This window comes from Equus przewalskii, chromosome 3 (genome assembly GCF_037783145.1).
Source record: "Equus przewalskii isolate Varuska chromosome 3, EquPr2, whole genome shotgun sequence".
NCBI lineage: Eukaryota > Metazoa > Chordata > Mammalia > Perissodactyla > Equidae > Equus > Equus przewalskii.
The window spans coordinates 67889254-67908059 of NC_091833.1; the positions used below are offsets into that span (position 1 = coordinate 67889254).

Genomic DNA, 18806 nt, shown 5'->3' on the forward strand with positions numbered 1-18806 from the left:
ATAAAACCCCAATAAAAATTCTGGACACTAAAGCTCTGGTGAGCTTCCCTGGTTGGCAGTATCCTTTGAGTGTTGTCATACTTCAGTGCTGGGAGGGTAACATGTTCTCAAGAACATTTGGAGCTCTTCCAGACTTCTCTCTCTGTGTCTCTTGTTGGGCTAATTCTAATTTGGTTCCTTTGCTATGGTAAAACTGTAATTGTAAGTATGGTGCTTTCCTGAGTTCTGTGCATTTTTCTAGTGAATCATTGAACCTGAAGGTGATGTGGGAAACTTCAAACTTGTACCCAGCTGTTCAGAAGTGTGTGTGGCCCTCAGGAGCCTGAAGCGTGTGGCTGATGTTTGAAGTAAGGGCAGTCTTTTGAAGAACCGTACCCTTAATTTTGAGTTTGGCTAACCACAGGTAAGTGGTTACCTAGAGATGTCTTAACTTATAAATTATACTGCTATATGCTATATTCAAATAATATATAATTTATAATATGAGTTATAATTAGAACACCTAACTAGGTATAATCCCTTCTTCCCAATTTGTATGCTATTTTTTCCTGTATTTTAGTTCCATATGTATATTTTAAAACTTAGAAATTATTATTTATTTAGATGTATATTTATGTTACTCTTTTGTTCTTCATTATTTTCTGCACTTAGAGCTTTAGACTTTGTTCACATTAATATAGTTGTCAATCATTAAAAATTAAAAACAGATTGTACAACATTAAACAAAGTAGATTATATAAATGGAAGAAGAAAAATAATCAATCCAAATGAAAGAAGAGGTGGAAAAATGTATATAAAAGATGGAAGAAACTGAAGTCACAAAATGGGATGATGGAAAATATTTCCAGAATATTAGTTATTATATTAAGTGTAAAATGAATAAATTCTTTATTAAAAAAGACAAAGACTGCCAGAATGTGTTAAAAGTACTACTTATATCTAAATCACAAGACCACAGAAAGGCTGAAAGGAAAAAGTTGCATAAGATATATAAAGTAAATACTAAACAAAGGAGAGCTGGTGTAAATATATATCAGGTAACTGGACTTTAAAGCAAAACCACATGAAGCATTAAAAAGCATAAAGAGGTCTCCAGATAATGATAAAATGTTCAATTTACCAGAAAAAAATAATAATGGTAAACTTTATCTAATAGTATAGTTTCAAAAATATTTAAAGTAAATGATGCAAAACTATAAAGATAAGTTTGCAAAACTAGCATTATTTTGATGATTTTTAATTATACTTCTTTCAATAACTAATAGATCAAGTAGATAATAAATTTTAAGGACATAGAAAATTTACTCGATACAAATGAATAGATTTGCTTTAATAGATGGATATATAGCACTGAACTACCAACTGAGGAATACATATTTTTTTCAAGGACATATAGCATATTTTTGAAAGCTGACTACATACTGAAAAATAAAACGTCTCAAAAATTTTTCAAAAGTTTTATTATAAAGAACAGTCTTCTACCATTATATATAAATTAGAGATCTACAGCAAAGAGATATTTGAAAAAACGTCACGGAAATAGATAACTAATGGGTCAAAGAAAAAAAACCTAAAATACAAATTAAACAAAATATTTTGAACTGTAAGACAACAAAATATCACATAGTATCATAACTTACGTAATTCATCTGAACAGGGCTTTAGAGGAAATTTAAAGCGTTAAGTATATCTATTAGAAACAAATGTAAGGTGACAATAAAGTAGGCAGCAATTTAAAGAATTAAAAAAGGACAAAGATGTAAACCCAAAAGTTGTAGAAGCAAGGAAAAAATGAAGCAGAAATATAATAAAATACAGAACATAAATACAGTAAAGGATACCAATAAAAGTATATGTTTTTAAAAGATGCTATACTCTGGAAAGTTTGATCACAGAAGAACAAAGAAGGTACAAAAACATTCAGAATGAAAATATGTAAGTAACTAGAGACATAGTAGTTTATCAAAATATATGAGCTATTAAAAGATTAATTGCAGTAATTTGAAGACATAAAGTGTTTAAGAAACATAAATCATGATAATCATATAACAAGTCATAATCCTATAACAATTAAAGAATCTTATAACCATTAAATATTGTACCTGAGTTGTGTAATGTTCCTATAACAATGAACATATTAATGATTAATTTAAAATTTTAAAACTAAAATCTGTCTAGGCCCACTTAGTTTCATTAGAAATGTCTACAAATGCTCAAGCACAAATAATGATAATCTTAAATGCTTTTTTTCAGAGAAAAGAAAAAAAGGGATACTTCTCAGGTCATTTTGTAATATTAACATAACCTTGATAACAAAACCTAACAAGAACATTATTGGCATATAAAATTCAGGTTAATTTTATTAGCCTAGAATGAACCTAGAATCAAAAATTCAAGGCAGTGTTAGTAAATAAAATCCAGCAACGTATAAAATGAATAAAGAATTCTTTAGAAAAAATTAATTCTCTCAAAAATATCCTTTAGAAATAATATGACATCATATGGTAATTTTGAACCCAATTATCCTATGGCCCAACAATTCTGCTCCTAAATATGCATGCTGAAACCATTGTACATGAGCGCCACGAAACGTGGCAAAGATGTTAGGGCAAGATGGTTTGTGGTAGCAAAAAAAAAGGTAAATCACGCAGATCCACAAATCAAATTCATCCATACCAGAAAAGATCTGTTACCTGTGCTATAGTCTTATAAGAGAATAAAGTGTAGCTGATAAGAAAATAATTTCATTAATTTTATCAACATATGAACAAAGATGACTCTCTGGAACATAAAGTTGAGTCAAAAAGCAGTTATGGAAGGATAGATATAGGACAATTGCATTATATAAAGTTTGAAAACATGCAGAACTAAACAGTAGAATTTTGGAGATACCAACATCTAGTAAATCTAAGACAGAAAAATACAAATATAGCGAACACAAAATTCAAAACAGTAGTTACAGGTAAATAGAGAAGGTTACATAGAGACTTAAAAGTCAGCATTTTTTTTAACTGAGAAAGAGTTTGATTTTTATGTATTATTATTTTTATATACCTTAAATATACTCTATAAATCAATATTTAATACGAATAAAATGAAAAAAGATTACTAGAAGTCCCTAGGCTAATTGTTCATGCTTTATTAACAGAGTCATAACAATGTGTTATTTATGCAGGACATATTCAAAGATTTATCTTCTCAGTAATGTGTTAAATTAGAACTGTGACATCAGAGACGTAGACTAATGCATTGCCATTTCTCCTCTCCTTTAGACTTGGGACTATATTAGAAGATAAATTAGGTCTGTGGTCTCTCTTTAGACTGCTGGGTAAGATGAGTTTCTTTTACGACACACTGTCAGTCATCAGCCTGAGTTTAGATTCATGATTATGGTATTTCCTCCATCTTCAGTAATAGCCAAGAAAAGACAACAGGAATGTCAATGCTTAGCTGTAGCCAACTTAGTGGAAGAAAGTTTACTGCTTTAAGTTCTTAGTAACTGGGATTGACTGGCAATTAGCCACCTCTTTCATATAGGTATAAATACAGAGATTAAAATGAAACCAAATATTCTAAAGGGTCATTTTCCTACCTTTTCTCTTTACTTTTAAAAAGGTCATTACAATAACACATGCTCACTGCCAGAACTTTGGAAAACACCTAATATAATACAAGGAACTTGCAGAAAAAGACTAGAATAGCAATAGCAACATTTTTAGTGCACTTCCTTTAGTTTTCTCTATGTAAAAATATCGTCATATTGGAAATATATTTTCTGCTTCTTTATTCCACTTAGAATTTTCTCATGTCATTATTCTTCAAATTCACGTGTACGAGAATATACTGCATGTTTCCTATGTGAATGAATGTTGCCTCATCTCTAACCTATGAATGGCCATGGAAATTGAATCCAATGTTTTGCTATTATTTAAATGCTGCATGTGAATCTTTCTTTGAACAATAATCTTTGAAGGTATATTGATTTATTGATTGTTTTCTTATACGATGAACAAAATATTAATTTAGGAGTGTTCCTAAGTCTTTCTTCTATCCTGCTTATGAAAGGAAATTCCAGCTCTGCTCCCTCTATTTATTTCTTTTGACCTGCTCCCCTCCCCTCAAGGTCCTGGTTTGCCACATTCATTCCTTTTTATTTTGTTGGTGCAGAATTGAGGAGCCATGGAGGAAAAGTAGAGGGATGTAATGCACTTGGACTAGTCTAGGGGGAGGAGTTTTCCATGGAGTGTTGAAAGAAGGAGCTTCACAGAGTAATTGGGTACATAGAAAAACAGCGGGTTTTTGAGAACTATTAATCTGGTCTAAGATAAGTAACTCCATAAGTGTGTTATAAAGATAGAAGAAATTGTTTTGTTTTGAAATTATTTCATGGTTGCACTTGGTCCTTTTTTGGCCGTGACGTTATTCTAAAACTGCAATATCAGAGTCATGGATTCATAAGCTGTACACATCCATAAGGAGAAATCACTGTCCTCTTATTACTGGTCAAAGTTGCTTTGTCCAAAATTAGGTCAAGGTATCCTCTTCACCAGCCTGATATAAGAATGCCTGTGGTACTGAATTCATGCAACAGTGGAATACTATTATTGTGCAAAACAGTTCATAAACTTGATAGGTGGAAAAATGATACCTCATCATTTCCTTTTGCACTTCTTCGTTAGTGATGTTGTGTATTTTCCACAGTTTTCTTAATACCTTAAATCTCATTTGAGAGTGATTTGATCATGCTCATTGTTGATTGACTCGATGTGAAGAAAGTATTTCTTTAATTAATTTTTACACCTCAGTGTTTATTAAGGATATTCATCTATCAATTTGCATATTTGTCTCAGTTATCTCCCTAATCTTGTCATTTGATTTTAGTTGTATTAATTAGTTTAAATACAGATGTTGGCCCACGGCCACGGCTGGGCACTAAGACAAACTGACTATCTAGAGGTTGTAGATGTGTTAAAATTTTATGTAGTCAAATCAATTGACTTTTTCCATTATGATTTAATTCATTGTTACATTCTCAGAAAGTCCTTGCTCATTCTGAGTGTTCAACAAATACTTACCTACAGGTTTTACTGTTTATATTTTTTGCATTTTTTTTGTCCAGCTGGAATTTATTTTTGGATAAGGTATGAAGAAAAAAATTTATTTTTTTCTAAGTCATTGACAAATTGTTCCAACACAATATATTAAAAAAATCAATTTTTTACTTTATTATGATGCTACTTTTATTATATATAAAATTCCTAACATTTTAGGCTACTTATTCTGTGCCATTAGTCTACATCTAGCATAACTTTTATGATAATTCCAAATTTAGCTTATGCTTTATTATATAAGAAAATATCTCATTAATCGTTTTTTCAAAAATGTGTACACTATTTTTGCTGATTTCTTTTCATAAAACGTTCAGAATTATGGTTATAAAAAAATCCCTGTTGAAAAGTTGATTGGAATTGGGCTAAATCCCTAAATTAATTTGGAAAATATTCTCTTTCTATTTGTCAAGTATTTTAAATACTTCAGTAAAAGTTTGGAATTTACTTCATTCATTCATTCACTCAGTGTATCTTATTTTTTCTTTTTTTGCTGAGGAAGATTCACCCTGAGCTAGTTCTATTTTGTATGTGGGTTGCTGCCACAGCATGGTCACCAATAAATGGTGTAGGTCTACACCCAGGAGCTGAACCTAGACTGCCAAAGTGGAGCGCACCAAACTTAACCAGTAACCCACGGGGCTGGCCCACTCAATGTATCTTATTGTATCTTTTTGCTAACTGGCACCATGATGGGCAGCTTAGATTTAATGATGTATTGACAAACCTCTGAACTCTAAGTCCCTTGTAATAGATGCCTTTTATCCATAAGATCATAGAAACAAGATAGAATAACTATTCTTTGCTGATGGTATCAGAAAAATAATTCATTCCATACACTGAAGACGTCAACTAAGTGGCACTGGAGCTCAGATAGACATGTTTAAAGCTTCAGCTGGACAAATTCATGGGGATGATTTTGGAATAATTCATAGCTAATTGTTTCATGTTGACAATATAGATTCTAATTTTGGAAGGTTTCAATCACAAGATACCTTGAAATCCAAGACAAGGAAACCTTTTATTCTTGATGACTTTTCTTGCACATAGTAGGCATTCTATGCATATATCTGAGTTTGAACTGATTGTGAACGAAGAAGAAAACAATACATTGGCTACTCTTGTTGTCATGCATAAGAAATCAGTTCTCTGCTAGTATGTTATCTATTCTGTTTCATATAACTGCTTCATTCTACACAAACTATTTTTTTTGTTCTGAAAAGAAAGTAAATCAATAAAAAAAAAGGAAAGGAAAGAAAAGAAAATCATTCACAGAGCAGATTCCACTTTATCTTTTGGATAGAATGATATTATCACCATGTCTAGAGATAATTTTGGCCTTTCTTCATAGAATGTAATTTGTTTGAAATGTTTCTGATTACAATGTACCTGTTTCAATGTAATTATGGTATCTGCCGTTATTTCTGTGACTATACTCAAAAAACAATTTCTTTAAAGTTTTCATTTCTTTTGAGTTGCTCAATTGATTTTTATACATTCTTCAGTATCAGAAAGATAAAAATCCCAAACAATTGCTTGCCTTTGCTGCGTTTGCTGAAATTATTTTTATTGGCAATGTTATGGTATCCAGTTGTGGCTCTGTGTTCATTGTTGGTTCTTCAAATAAAATTCTCATCAATATAACCTTTTGGTACCCAATTATTGTTATTGAAAACAATCATTTAAAATATATTATCCTCTCTGAGCCACATGAAATATATTTTCCATACATTATTGGCAAAGAAATTGAAGAACAGGGAAGTTTTGGTCATAGTACTGGAGTGGAGCTTCAGCTGAGAATTCTGTTACTTTTCTCATTACTACTCTACGGTTAGTGAAAAAATCTATCTCTATTACACCTGCGTTTATCTTTAATATTCTTCCCCACGTTTTCCCCTACAAAAATCATCACTAAATTTTTGTAGAATTGTTTTTTCCAGAGAACAGTATAATATGTCCTAATGGTCATATAATGATTTAGCCTTCATAAAATGTTTTTCACAAACAAGATGTCAGTTGGTTCTGTGATACTGGTGGAACAGGATGTTATATTTTTGTGTGAATGGGGACAGGTCTAGAAAATTAAATGACTTCAGAAAAATATTTTCCTTTTATGCTCAGGGAAATAAAAGAATGAGCTTATTGAGTAAGGGTTAGAGAGACATGGGGAAAAACTGGAGAGCTAGTAAGAAGCTATGCCAGTAAGGAAACTCTAGGACATAAAATAGTAAGGATTGCTAAATTAATTTGAAATAAATGGTGCCTTTTCAATTATGTTATTGAGAAAATAATGCCCTGGAACATCATTTGTTTGTTTCTAGTTTATGATTTTAGCTTCAATATTTTTCATTGAAAACAATATCCAAAAGAGCATATTGGTTTAATAAATATGTTCTTCAAATCAATTTGCATTTTATGAAAGATTTTATAAATGATTAGCTAGTGAAGGAGAAAATCATGGTTCTCTGTTATTCAATCTATAACAAGGGATGGTAATTGATACACATTTTAAAGAAATAAAAAACTGCATAAAATTACAATGAATAATATGAAAATACCAGGATTTCCACCATTATGAATTCAAAACTTAAATTTTTCATATTTACCTTTTCTTTAGTTAATAACTGTATGAAAGTATTCAGATAAGGTTGAAATGACCAATGACACCATCCTCAATCATATTTTTCTTTCTTTCTTCTTCCCCCAAGGTAACTACTATCAACATTTTGGTGTTTGCGGAATAGTATAGTGCATAGCATTATTCCCATATCTGTCCGAACATTTTACAATTTTGCTTAAATAGTATCAGCATTGTGAATAATATTCTGCAATACAGTTAGTCTTTTTTTTCATTAAACAAATATTTGTTGAGTACATATTATGTAACAGGCACCACCGGAGGTGAATGAAGAAGTACAAATTTCTACTCTCCATGAACTTATATTCTAGAGGAATGGAAGAAGAGAAAAAATAAAGAAATAAACATATAACATGTCAAAAGGTGATAAAAATTATGACGAAAAATCAAGCAGAATTAGGTAATGGAGTATACCAAGTGGAAGTGTGAGGCTAGTATTACTATTATAAATGAAATAGGCTTTTACTGATAAGTTTAAATTTTATCAGAAACCTTGAGAGAGATATGCACAAGAGATGTTTGGGTTCCAGGCCGAGGAAATGTAAGACATAAGTAAAAAAACTCTGAGGGAAGAACGTGCAGGGAGTGATGCTAATGCTGAATGGTTGGGGGGTGGGGGAGCAGTACAAGATGAGAAAAGAAATGTTGCAGATTTTGGATCTGGCCTAATAACTATATATTTATGATCCAACAGGACTCTTTTAAGAGTGAGAGGGAGTACTATTAATAACTGAGTGGGAGCAACAAGCATGGGACTCTCTTGGGCAAACTGGGGTTTAAAACTGTAAGGCTTTAACTCGAGATGAAGAAAGCACTGGTTTTGTTCAGAATTGTAATCTAACTCATAATTTAATGAGATCTCTCTAATGGTTGTGTTAGTAACAGACTAAAGGGGAAAAGAGTAGAAGCTGGTAGCAGACTTAAGAGCTACGGCTACAATCCTAACAAAAAATGATTGTGGCTTCTTCTAAAGAGATAATATAGGGTAAGAAGTTATTGAGTTCCAGATGCTGATTTACTGACATACTTTCCTTTATTATTTTGATTGCTTGTGTGTCTGTGTGTGTGTGTGTGTGTGTCTGTGTGTGAATTGACTGGCCTTAATTTCAGGCAATAATTTTGGTGGAGTTCTGTAATTTTGATTTGTATTTTTTTCTTTTAATTTTCTTTGTTGTTCACATTGTTAATGTCTTCTAGAAGTCTGTTCAAATATTCCAGTTTTATTTATAGTTCCTCCAATTGTTCAATATATTAGCATAAATTAAACACAATTGAGTTGGTTGAATTTAATAATAATTTACTCTAAGGTTATGTTTTTTGTATCTTTTTTTTAATTAATGTTATGATAGATTACAACCTTGTGAGATTTCAGTTGTACATTACTGTTAGTCATGTTGTGGGTACACCTCTTCCCCCTTTGTGCCCTCCCCCCACCCCCCCTTTTCCCTGGTAACCACGGATCAGATCTCCTTGTCAATATGTTAACTTCCACCTATGAGTGAAGTCATATAGAGTTCGTCTTTCTCTGACTGGCTTATTTCGCTTAACATAATACCCTCGAGGTCCATCCACGTTGCTGCGAATGGGCCAATTTTGTCTTTTTTTATGGCTGAGTAGTATTCCATTGTATATATATACAATATCTTCTTTATCCAATCATCAGTTTCTGGGCATGTAGGTTGGTTCCACGTCTTGACTATTGTAAATAATGCTGCGATGAACATAGGGGTGCAAGGGACTCTTGGGATTTCTGATTTCAGGTTCTTAGGATAGATACCCAGTAATGGGATGGCTGGGTCATAGGGTATTTCTATTTTTAACTTTTTGAGAAATCTCCATACTGTTTTCCATAGTGGCTGTACCAGTTTGCATTCCCACCAACAGTGTATGAGGGTTCCTTTTTCTCCACAACATCTCCAACATTTGTCGCTCTTGGTTTTGGATGTTTTTGCCAATCTAAGCGTGTAAGGTGATATCTTAGTGTAGTTTTGATTTGCATTTCCCTGATGATTAGCGATGATGAACATCTTTTCATGTGTCTATTAGCCATATTTATATCTTCTTTTGAGAAATGTCTGTTCATGTCCTGTGCCCATTTTTTGATCGGGTTGTTTGTTTTTTTGTGGTTAAGCAGTGTGAGTTCTTTGTATATTATGGAGATTAACCCTTTGTCGGATAAGTGGCTTGTAAATATTTTTTCCCAATTAGTGAGCTATTTTTTGGTTTCAATCCTGTTTTCCCTTGCCTTGAAGAAGTTCTTTAGTCTGATGAAGTCCCATTTGTTTATTTTTTCTATTGTTTCCCTCAACTGAGGAGTTATAGTGTCCGAAAAGATTCTTTTGAAACTGATGTCAAAGAGTGTACTGCCTATATTCTCTTCTAGAAGACTTATTGTTTCAGGCCTAATCTTTAGGTCTTTGATCCATTTTGAGTTTATTTTGGTGTGTGGTGAAAAAGAATGATCAATTTTCAATCTTTTGCATGTGGCTGTCCAGTTTTCCCAGCACCATTTGTTGAAGAGACTTTCTTTTCTCCATTGTAGGCCCTCTGCTCCTTTGTCAAAGATTAGCTGTCCATAGATGTGTGGTTTTATCTCTGGGCTTTCAATTCTGTTCCATTGATCTGTGGACCTGTCTTTGTACCAGTACCATGCTGTTTTGATCACTGTAGCTTTGTAGTATGTTTTGAAATCGGGGATTGTGATTCCGCTGGCTTTGTTTTTCTTGTTCAGGATTGCTTTAGCAATTCGCGGTCTTTTGTTGCCCCATATGAATTTTAGGATTCTTTGTTCAATTTCTGTGAAGAATGTTCTTGGGATTCTGATTGGGATAGCATTGAATCTGTAGATTGCTTTAGGTAGTATGGACATTTTAACTATGTTTATTCTTCCAATCCATGTGCATGGAATGTCTTTCCATCTCTTTATGTCGTCGTCAATTTCTTTCAAGAAAGTCTTATAGTTTTCATTGTATAGATCCTTCACTTCCTTGGTTAAGTTTATCCCAAGGTATTTTATTCTTTTCGTTGCAATAGTGAATGGGATTGCGTTCTTGAGTTCTTTTTCTGTTAGTTCATTGTTAGTGTATAGAAATGCTACTGATTTATGTATGTTGATTTTATACCCTGCAACTTTGCTGTAGTTGTTGATTATTTCTAATAGTTTTTCTATGGATTCTTTGGGGTTTTCTATATATAAGATCATGTCATCTGCAAACAGCGAGAGTTTTACTTCTTCATTACCTATTTGGATTCCTTTTATTTCTTTTTCCTGCCGAATTGCTCTGGCCAACACCTCCAGTACTATGTTGAATAGGAGTGGTGAAAGTGGGCACCCTTGTCTTGTTCCTGTCCTCAGAGGGATGGCTTTCAGTTTTTGTCCATTGAGTATGATGTTGGCTGTGGGTTTGTCATATATGGCCTTTATCATGTTGAGGTACTTTCCTTCTATACCCATCTTATTGAGGGTTTTTATCATAAATGGGTGTTGGATCTTGTCAAATGCTTTCTCTGCATCTATTGAGATGATCATGTGGTTTTTGTTTTTCATTTTGTTGATGTAGTGTATCACGTTGATTGACTTGCGGATGTTGAACCATCCCTGTGTCCCTGGTATAAATCCCACTTGATCATGGTGTATAATCTTTTTGATGTATTGCTGTATTCGGTTTGCCAGAATTTTGTTGAGTATTTTTGCATCTATGTTCATCAGTGATAGTGGCCTGTAGTTCTCCTTCTTTGTGTTGTCCTTGTCATGTTTGGGGATCAGAGTGATGTTGGCTTCATAGAATGTGTTAGGGAGTACTCCATCTTCCCCAATTTTCTGGAATAGTTTGAGAAGAATAGGTATTAAGTCTTCTTTGAATATTTGGTAGAATTCTCCAGAGAAGCCGTCTGGTCCTGGACTCTTATTTTTGAGGAGATTTTTGATTACCGTTTATATTTCCTTACTTGTGATTGGCCTATTCAGATTCTCCATTTCTTCCTGATTCAGTTTGGGGAGGTTGTAGGAGTCTAGGAAGTTGTCCATTTCTTCCAGGTTGTTCAATTTGTTGGCATATAGTTTTTCATAGTATTCTCTTATGATCCCTTGTATTTCATTGGTATCTGTTGTGATTTCTCCTCTCTCATTCCTAATTTTATTTATTTGAGATTTCTCTCTTCTTTTCTTGGTGAGTCTGGCTAAAGGTTTGACGATTTTGTTAATTTTTTCGAAGAACCAACTCTTTGTTTCATTGATCTTTTCTATTGTCTTTTTTGTTTCAATATCGTTTATTTCTGCTCTTATTTTTATTATTTCCCTCCTTCTACTGACTCTGGGCTTTGTTTGTTCTTCTTTTTCTAGTTCTGTTAGGTGTCGTTTGAGGTTGCTTATGTGAGCTTTTTCTTGTTTAGTGAGGTGAGCCTGTATTGCAATGAATTTCCCTCTTAGGACTGCTTTTGCTGCATCCCAAATGATTTGGTATGTCGTATTCTCATTTTCATTTATCTCCAGATAATATTTGATTTCTTCTTTAATTTCTTCAATGATCCATTGTTTGTTCAGAAGCGTGTTGTTTAGTCTCCACATTTTTGCACCTTTCTCTGCTTTTTTCTTGTAGTTGATTTCTAGTTTCATAGCATTATGATCAGAAAAGATGCTTGGTATTATTTCAACTCTCTTGTATTTATTGATGTTTGCTTTCTTTCCCAAAATATGGTCAATCCTTGAGAATGTTCCATGTGCACTTGAGAAGAGTGTGTAACCTGCTGTTTTTGGATGAAGTGTTCTATATATATCTATTAAGTCCATCTGGTCTAATTTTTCATTTAATTCTATTATTTCCTTGTTGATTTTCTGTCTAGATGTTCTGTCCATTGGTGTTAATGGTGTGTTGAGGTCCCCTACTATTATTGGATTGTTGTTGATGTCTTCTTTTAGTTCTGTTAAGAGTTGCTTTACAAATTTTGGTGCTCCTGTGTTGGGTGCATATATATTTATAAGTGTTATGTCTTCTTGGTGGAGAGTCCCTTTTATCATTATATACTGTCCCTCTTTGTCTTTCTTTATCTGTTTTGCTTTGAAGTCTACCTTGTCTGATATTAGTATAGCGACACCTGCTTTCTTTTGTTCTTTATTAGCTTGGAGTATTGTTCTGCATCCCTTCACTCTGAGTTTGTGTTTGTCTTTGGGGCTGAGGTGTGTTTCCTGGAGGCAGCATATTGTTGGGTCTTGTTCTTTGATCCATCCTGCCACTCTGTGTCTTTTGATTGGGGAGTTCAATCCATTTACATTTAGAGTGATTATTGAGATGTGGGGGCCTACCACTACCATTTTATGTCTTGTTTTCCAGTTTTCTTCAATTTCCTTTCTTTCTCGTCCCATGGTTTAATCTGTTCTGATGAAGAGCTGCTACTCTCTGTTGTTGTCCTTCTACTTATCTCCTCTGCTCTTGGTTTTGTAGCCCCTTTCCTTTTTTGGATTTTTCAGGAATGAGGGTTTTCCTGAGGATTTCCTGAAGAGGAGGCTTTGTGGCAATGAACTCCCTTAATTTTTGTTTATCTTGGAAAGTTTTTATTTCTCCATCGTATTTGAAGGATATTTTCGCTGGGTAGAGAATTCTCGGCTGTAGATTTTTTTCCTTCAGATTTTTGAATGTATCATTCCACTCTCTTCTAGCCTGTAAAGTTTCTGCTGAGAAATCTGCTGATAGCCTGATGGGGGTTCCTTTGTAGGTTAGTTTCTTTTGCCTGCTGTCCTTAGTATTTTCTCCTTGTCGTTGACTTTTGCTAGCTTCACTACTATATGCCATGGGGTTGGTCTTCTTGCATTGATAAAGTTTGGAGATCTATTGGCTTCTGTCACCTGAAGATCCATCTCTCTCACCAGATTTGGGAAGTTCTCAACCATTATTTCTTTGAATAGGCTTTCTGCCCCTTTCTCCTTCCCTTCTCCCTCTGGTATACCTATAATCCTTACGTTGCATCTCCTAATTGTGTCTGATAATTCTCGGAGAGTTTCTTCATTTCTTTTTAGTCTTACTTCTCTCTCCTCCTCTGCCTGCAGCATTTCTATATTCCCATCTTCCAAATTGCTAATTCTCTCCTCCATATTATTGGCCCTACTGTTCAGTGCATCTAGATTTTTCTTAATCTCCTCTATTGTGTTCTTCATTTCCAGTATTTCTGTTTGGTTCTTCTTTATTGTATCAAACTCTTTTGTGACATAGCTCCTGAACTCGTTGAGTTGTCTATCTGAATTCTCTTTTAACTCATTGAGATTTTTAATGATGGCTGTTTGGAAGTCATCGTCAGTTAGGTTATATATTTCATTTTCTTTGGGATTGTTGTCTGTGTATTTGTTATTTTCCTTCTGTTCTGGAGATTTAATGTATTTTTTCATATTGCTTGATGTTGTAGATTTGTGCCTCCACATAGAGATAGAGATTAGTTGCTCCTTCCACTTGTTTCTGCTGGTGTGGTGGGGGAGCAGCTGTTTATACTGCACCAACCAGGAACCCTGTCCGTAGTTGCTAACTGGGCCTGGGCCCCTCCTCGTAGTCACAGTGGTCCTTTGGATTCCCTCCTCTGCCATGGGAGCTGTCACGGGGGGGCTTCAGGCTGCTGGTGCCTACTGTTGCAGCCCACCTAGATGTGCTCCCTCCTTGGGGTCTGCAACAGTGTTATGGGCTTTTCCAGCAGCCAGGGGTAGGATCACTTATATTTGCCGCTCCGTCACTGTCGGCACCCACAAAATCTCACTTGTCCACTATGGGTCACAGCAGAGCTATTGGCATCTTCTACACTCTGTGGTTAGCTCACCTAGCTATGCTACTTTTGTCCCGGGGTCTTCCAGCCTTGTGGCTGCCGGATGGGTGCTCTCTACTAGTGCTGTGCAGAGGCTTTTGCTGAGGCTGCTGTGAGCCTGTAGGGTTTCCCCCTAGGCTACGGAGCCGGGTCACTGGAACTCTGCTCAGCCCCAGTCCTGTTCCCCAGGAACTCGGGGAGCCCTTTGCCCTGACTGGGGGATAGCCGGAGATCCTGATTTCAGTGGTAGCTGGTCAGCTGCTGCCCTGCCTGATATTCTCCTCTCCGGGATGCTCTTGGTGTTGTGAATGCTGGGTGTGGCCCCTCCGCTAATGGCAGACAGAGAGTTTTGTCTGCTGCCTGGGCGGAACTCTGGAGCTTCCCCTCCGGGGCGTGGAGCCAGCCTCTGGAGCTTCACCCAGCCCCAATCCTCTCTGAGATCTCCAGCAATCCCTTGCCCGGCCGTGCAGGCAGTGGCAGCCGGGGGACCGCCACGCCCTCTGTGATTCTCTCTGAGACCCTCCAGGTGCCATGGACACCGGGTGGGATCTCCCTGCCAATGGCGGGGCAAGACTCTCCCTGCAGGCTCAGGTGTGTAACTCTAGAGTTTCCCTCTGCGTTTAGGAGTAATTGCGGGGGATTTAGGTAGGGTTCTGGTCACCTGTTTCCACTGTCGCTCCTCTGGTGTGTGCTCACTTCTGCCCTAGGTGTGTGTTGATCTTCTGGGGGTGTCCGTTGGAAGAAAGCCTCTTGCAGGTACTAGGCTTTTTGGTTGGAGTCGGAGAGGTTTCACCTATCTCCACCTCCTCCCGGAGGGAAGTCCATCCACCTTCCGATGTATAGTTGTGTGGGTCTCTCAGACATCCTGAGATTCTATCTGGATATCCTTTGTTAAGTGATGAGTGTCCAAAAAATTGTAGACTTGAAGGGGGAGAGACAAAGAGGACTACTCATGGCGCCATCTTGGATCTTCCCTGGATAGTATACTTTTAAAGGGTGAATTTGGGGCCAGCGCTGGTGGCCTAGTGGTTAAGTTTGGTGGACTTGGCTTCAGGAACCCAGGTTCGGTTCCAGGTGCAGACCTATACCACTCGTCTGTCAGTGGCCATGTTGTGGTGGCAGCTCACCTACAGAAAAGAGGAAGACTTCAGAAAGGTAAAGAATTTTTATCTCCTTTTTACAGATGAGACAACTGAGATCCAGAGAGGTAAGATGGCTTGCACAAGATCAAATTAGTGAAGAAGTGGGTCTTGGCTCATAGCTCAATGCTGTTTCACTAAAAACTGACTCTTAGCAGATTCTAGCCGGGTCTCGGCATGTGGGCCTCTGCCTGCAGAACACAGGCAATTCACAGACCTGTCTCTCTGTTTTTTGTATCTTTTTAAAGAAATGCCACCTGAACCCAAGATCACGTAGATATATCTTATCTTGTAATAGTTTTCCCTTAACTCTTTACTCACTTAGGTATTTATTTTTGTCTCTGGTGTATTTAGCTATCACTATAATTTTTTTCTATGTGACAATTGACTTGTATCAAAAACATTTATTGAATAATTTGGATGTCATACCTTTTCACAAATTTTCATGTTAGCATTAATTTGTGTTTGAACTACTTCTTCCATTCATCTATTTGTCTTTTTCTGTGTCAATACACAATTCTTTTCATTTTATTGTGTGAGAATAAGTCTTGATATCTGGTAGGGCAATTTCCACAACCCTATTTTTACTTTTTAGAATTGTGTTGGTAATTATTTATGTCATTATTCAACTATATGTATTTTAGTATGTCTTTCAAATTCTGTAAAAGAATTCTATGATTTCATTGACATTGAATGGAATTTATAGATTTACTGTGGGAAAACTACACTTTGTCTATAAACATAGTATATATCAATTTATTCAATTCATCTTTTATGTTTTTCATTGTTTTATAATTTTCTACATTTTTTCCATGTTTCTTGTTAGATTTCTTCTTATACATCTTTCAAGTTTATTACTGTTATGGACAGTATTTTTTCCTATTGCATATTATTTATAAGTAGGGATAGTATTGGTTTTTGCAAATTTTAGGATGTTTAGAATTATGCTGAGTGGACCACTATTGGAGGTTATCTAAGTGAAATACTAAAGCCCAGCATGCTGGAGTGACTAAGAACATGAACACGGGCCAAATCACCTATGTTCAAATCTTAACTCGGCCACTAACTAGCTCTTGGGTCTTTGGCAAGTTATTAGTTACTTGACTGTATTGTATGCCTCAGTTCCTTTATCTATCTATAATGGGGCTCATAGGATTATTTTCTGGAGGAAGCAAATTAATATATGCAAAGCCCATAGAACATTGCCTTACACATAAATGTCACTTAAGTAATAGTTATTATAATAATCATTATTTTCATGGGTTGTCAAAGATTATAAATGCAAAATTATAAATTTTTGCTTCATTTTCTTTCGTCACCTTAGGAAATGTAAACTTTGTTTTCAATGTAATGATAGAGATGTTGGAGAAGTCAGAACATATAAATCTATTTTAAATGGTCATGGATGATGGAATATAAGCATTAAAAACATCATCTGAATATATTGAATAAATCCTTCAAAGACCATTGGAGTATTTAACTCCACAGAAATTATGCTGCCTATTGTTTGTATCCTCAATTAAATAAGATATAATCTGTTACATTAGATTTTTTCCCCTCTACATAATAATCCAATCAATGTTGTGTTATTTTTCCTTAAAATATCTCCTTAACGTTTTCCCTTCCTCACTACTTCCACTATCGCTAGGCTCTCATTATCTCTTGCAAGATTATAAGAGATTCTTATCTACCTGCCTCTAGTCTCTTTGTTTCCCCTAAATTTAGACCTATAACCGTACTTTTAACTCATGCAATCAAGATTATACTCATCATTTCTCATAATTCCAGTTATACTATTATTGCTATGTACCTAAATTATAGATTTGGTCAAGTCACTGACCAGATGAGGAAAGCTTTAATGAGGTTACATTTCCTCCAGCCAAAATCCAAACTTCTTGGTGCCATCCTACTTGTATAGTCTTATATCATGACCTTCCATACCTCTTACTGCTCAACTCTATTTGCAGCTTTCGTAAGAGTCCTTGAAATTTCACATATCCATGTCTTTGACTGTCACATTATATCTGGGATGACTCTTCTCTCACTCTTTCAACACCTTTCAGTTGCACTTTACCACAAAAACTGCTCAACTAGGATAATTTATCTTTTATGATTTAGTTTATATATAATTTCCTGTCAACTTTTCCCTTCCCTTGTCACAATTATTTGGTTCTTTCTCTGTATTCGGTAAAATTCCTTATATTGTCTATATATTGAATAAATATGTATAGGTAATTTTATGATAGAAACCTAGAATCACCAATCACTATATAGGCTAATTATTTCAGATTAATATTTTATAAATATTTAATAACATTGTATTAATATTTTAATCATTTACATATGGTATATATGTCCAGCATAGAATAATTAACATGGGACCTTTTCCAAAAACAGGAATATATTACTTGAACAGGTATATATTACTGAGTCTACACCTAAAGCCAGAGTTTTATTTCATGACATAGATAAAAATAGAATATAATCTTATCAAAATAGAAAAATTATCTGATATTTTGTCTTTTGTGGGCTGCTAAAACTGTTGTCCATTATCACTATTATTAGTCTTACTCTGATTGTTCAAGTTTATGCTAAAACTCTTTTTGAGATAGCGATATGTTTGGAACATTTTGAAAATATAATTATTTCTGAGCTGCAAAATTTCAAGGTGTATTTTCTGAATTAATACCTCTTTTCATATTCCTATGTTTCAGTTTCCTCAATATTGCTAAAGTGTAGGGCCATGTCTACTAGCTACCTGCTGAATTTGCTCAGCCATCTGAGCAATACACAGTTGATTCACGTGCCCTTTTACTTTGGAGATACACCCTGTAAAAATTGAACAGAAAAAAAAATGAACAGACCTGACATTTTGGTTCCAAGTTTGATTTACTGTGATAAGTCTAGAACCAACTGACTCTAATTCTGGTAATAGGGTTAGTGTAGCCCCTGAGAACTCATCATTAGGATATGACTGCAGTGAATCAGGTTTCCCAATCAGAGCTTCTATGTCATGTGCTCTCACTGAATGGACAATGCTAAACACATCCCTTGTACTAAAACACCCTTGTTACAAGAAAGGAGAGATTTCTTTTTGAGTTAAAAAAATCTAAAAGTTGTTATAGTGAACAAGCAGGA

The 18806-nt window shown here is 35.0% G+C and overlaps 1 long non-coding RNA gene across 1 annotated transcript in view; it reads left to right on the plus strand.

Annotated features, from left to right (window-relative positions):
• The first annotated feature begins 275 nt into the window (after positions 1–275).
• The window catches only part of LOC139082656 (uncharacterized), a 31586-nt gene continuing 13055 nt past the window's right edge, over positions 276–18806 (plus strand). Inside the window, exon 1 of the long non-coding RNA XR_011538863.1 lies at positions 276–403. This is a non-coding gene — a long non-coding RNA (uncharacterized lncRNA). The remainder of the gene's footprint in view (positions 404–18806) is intronic.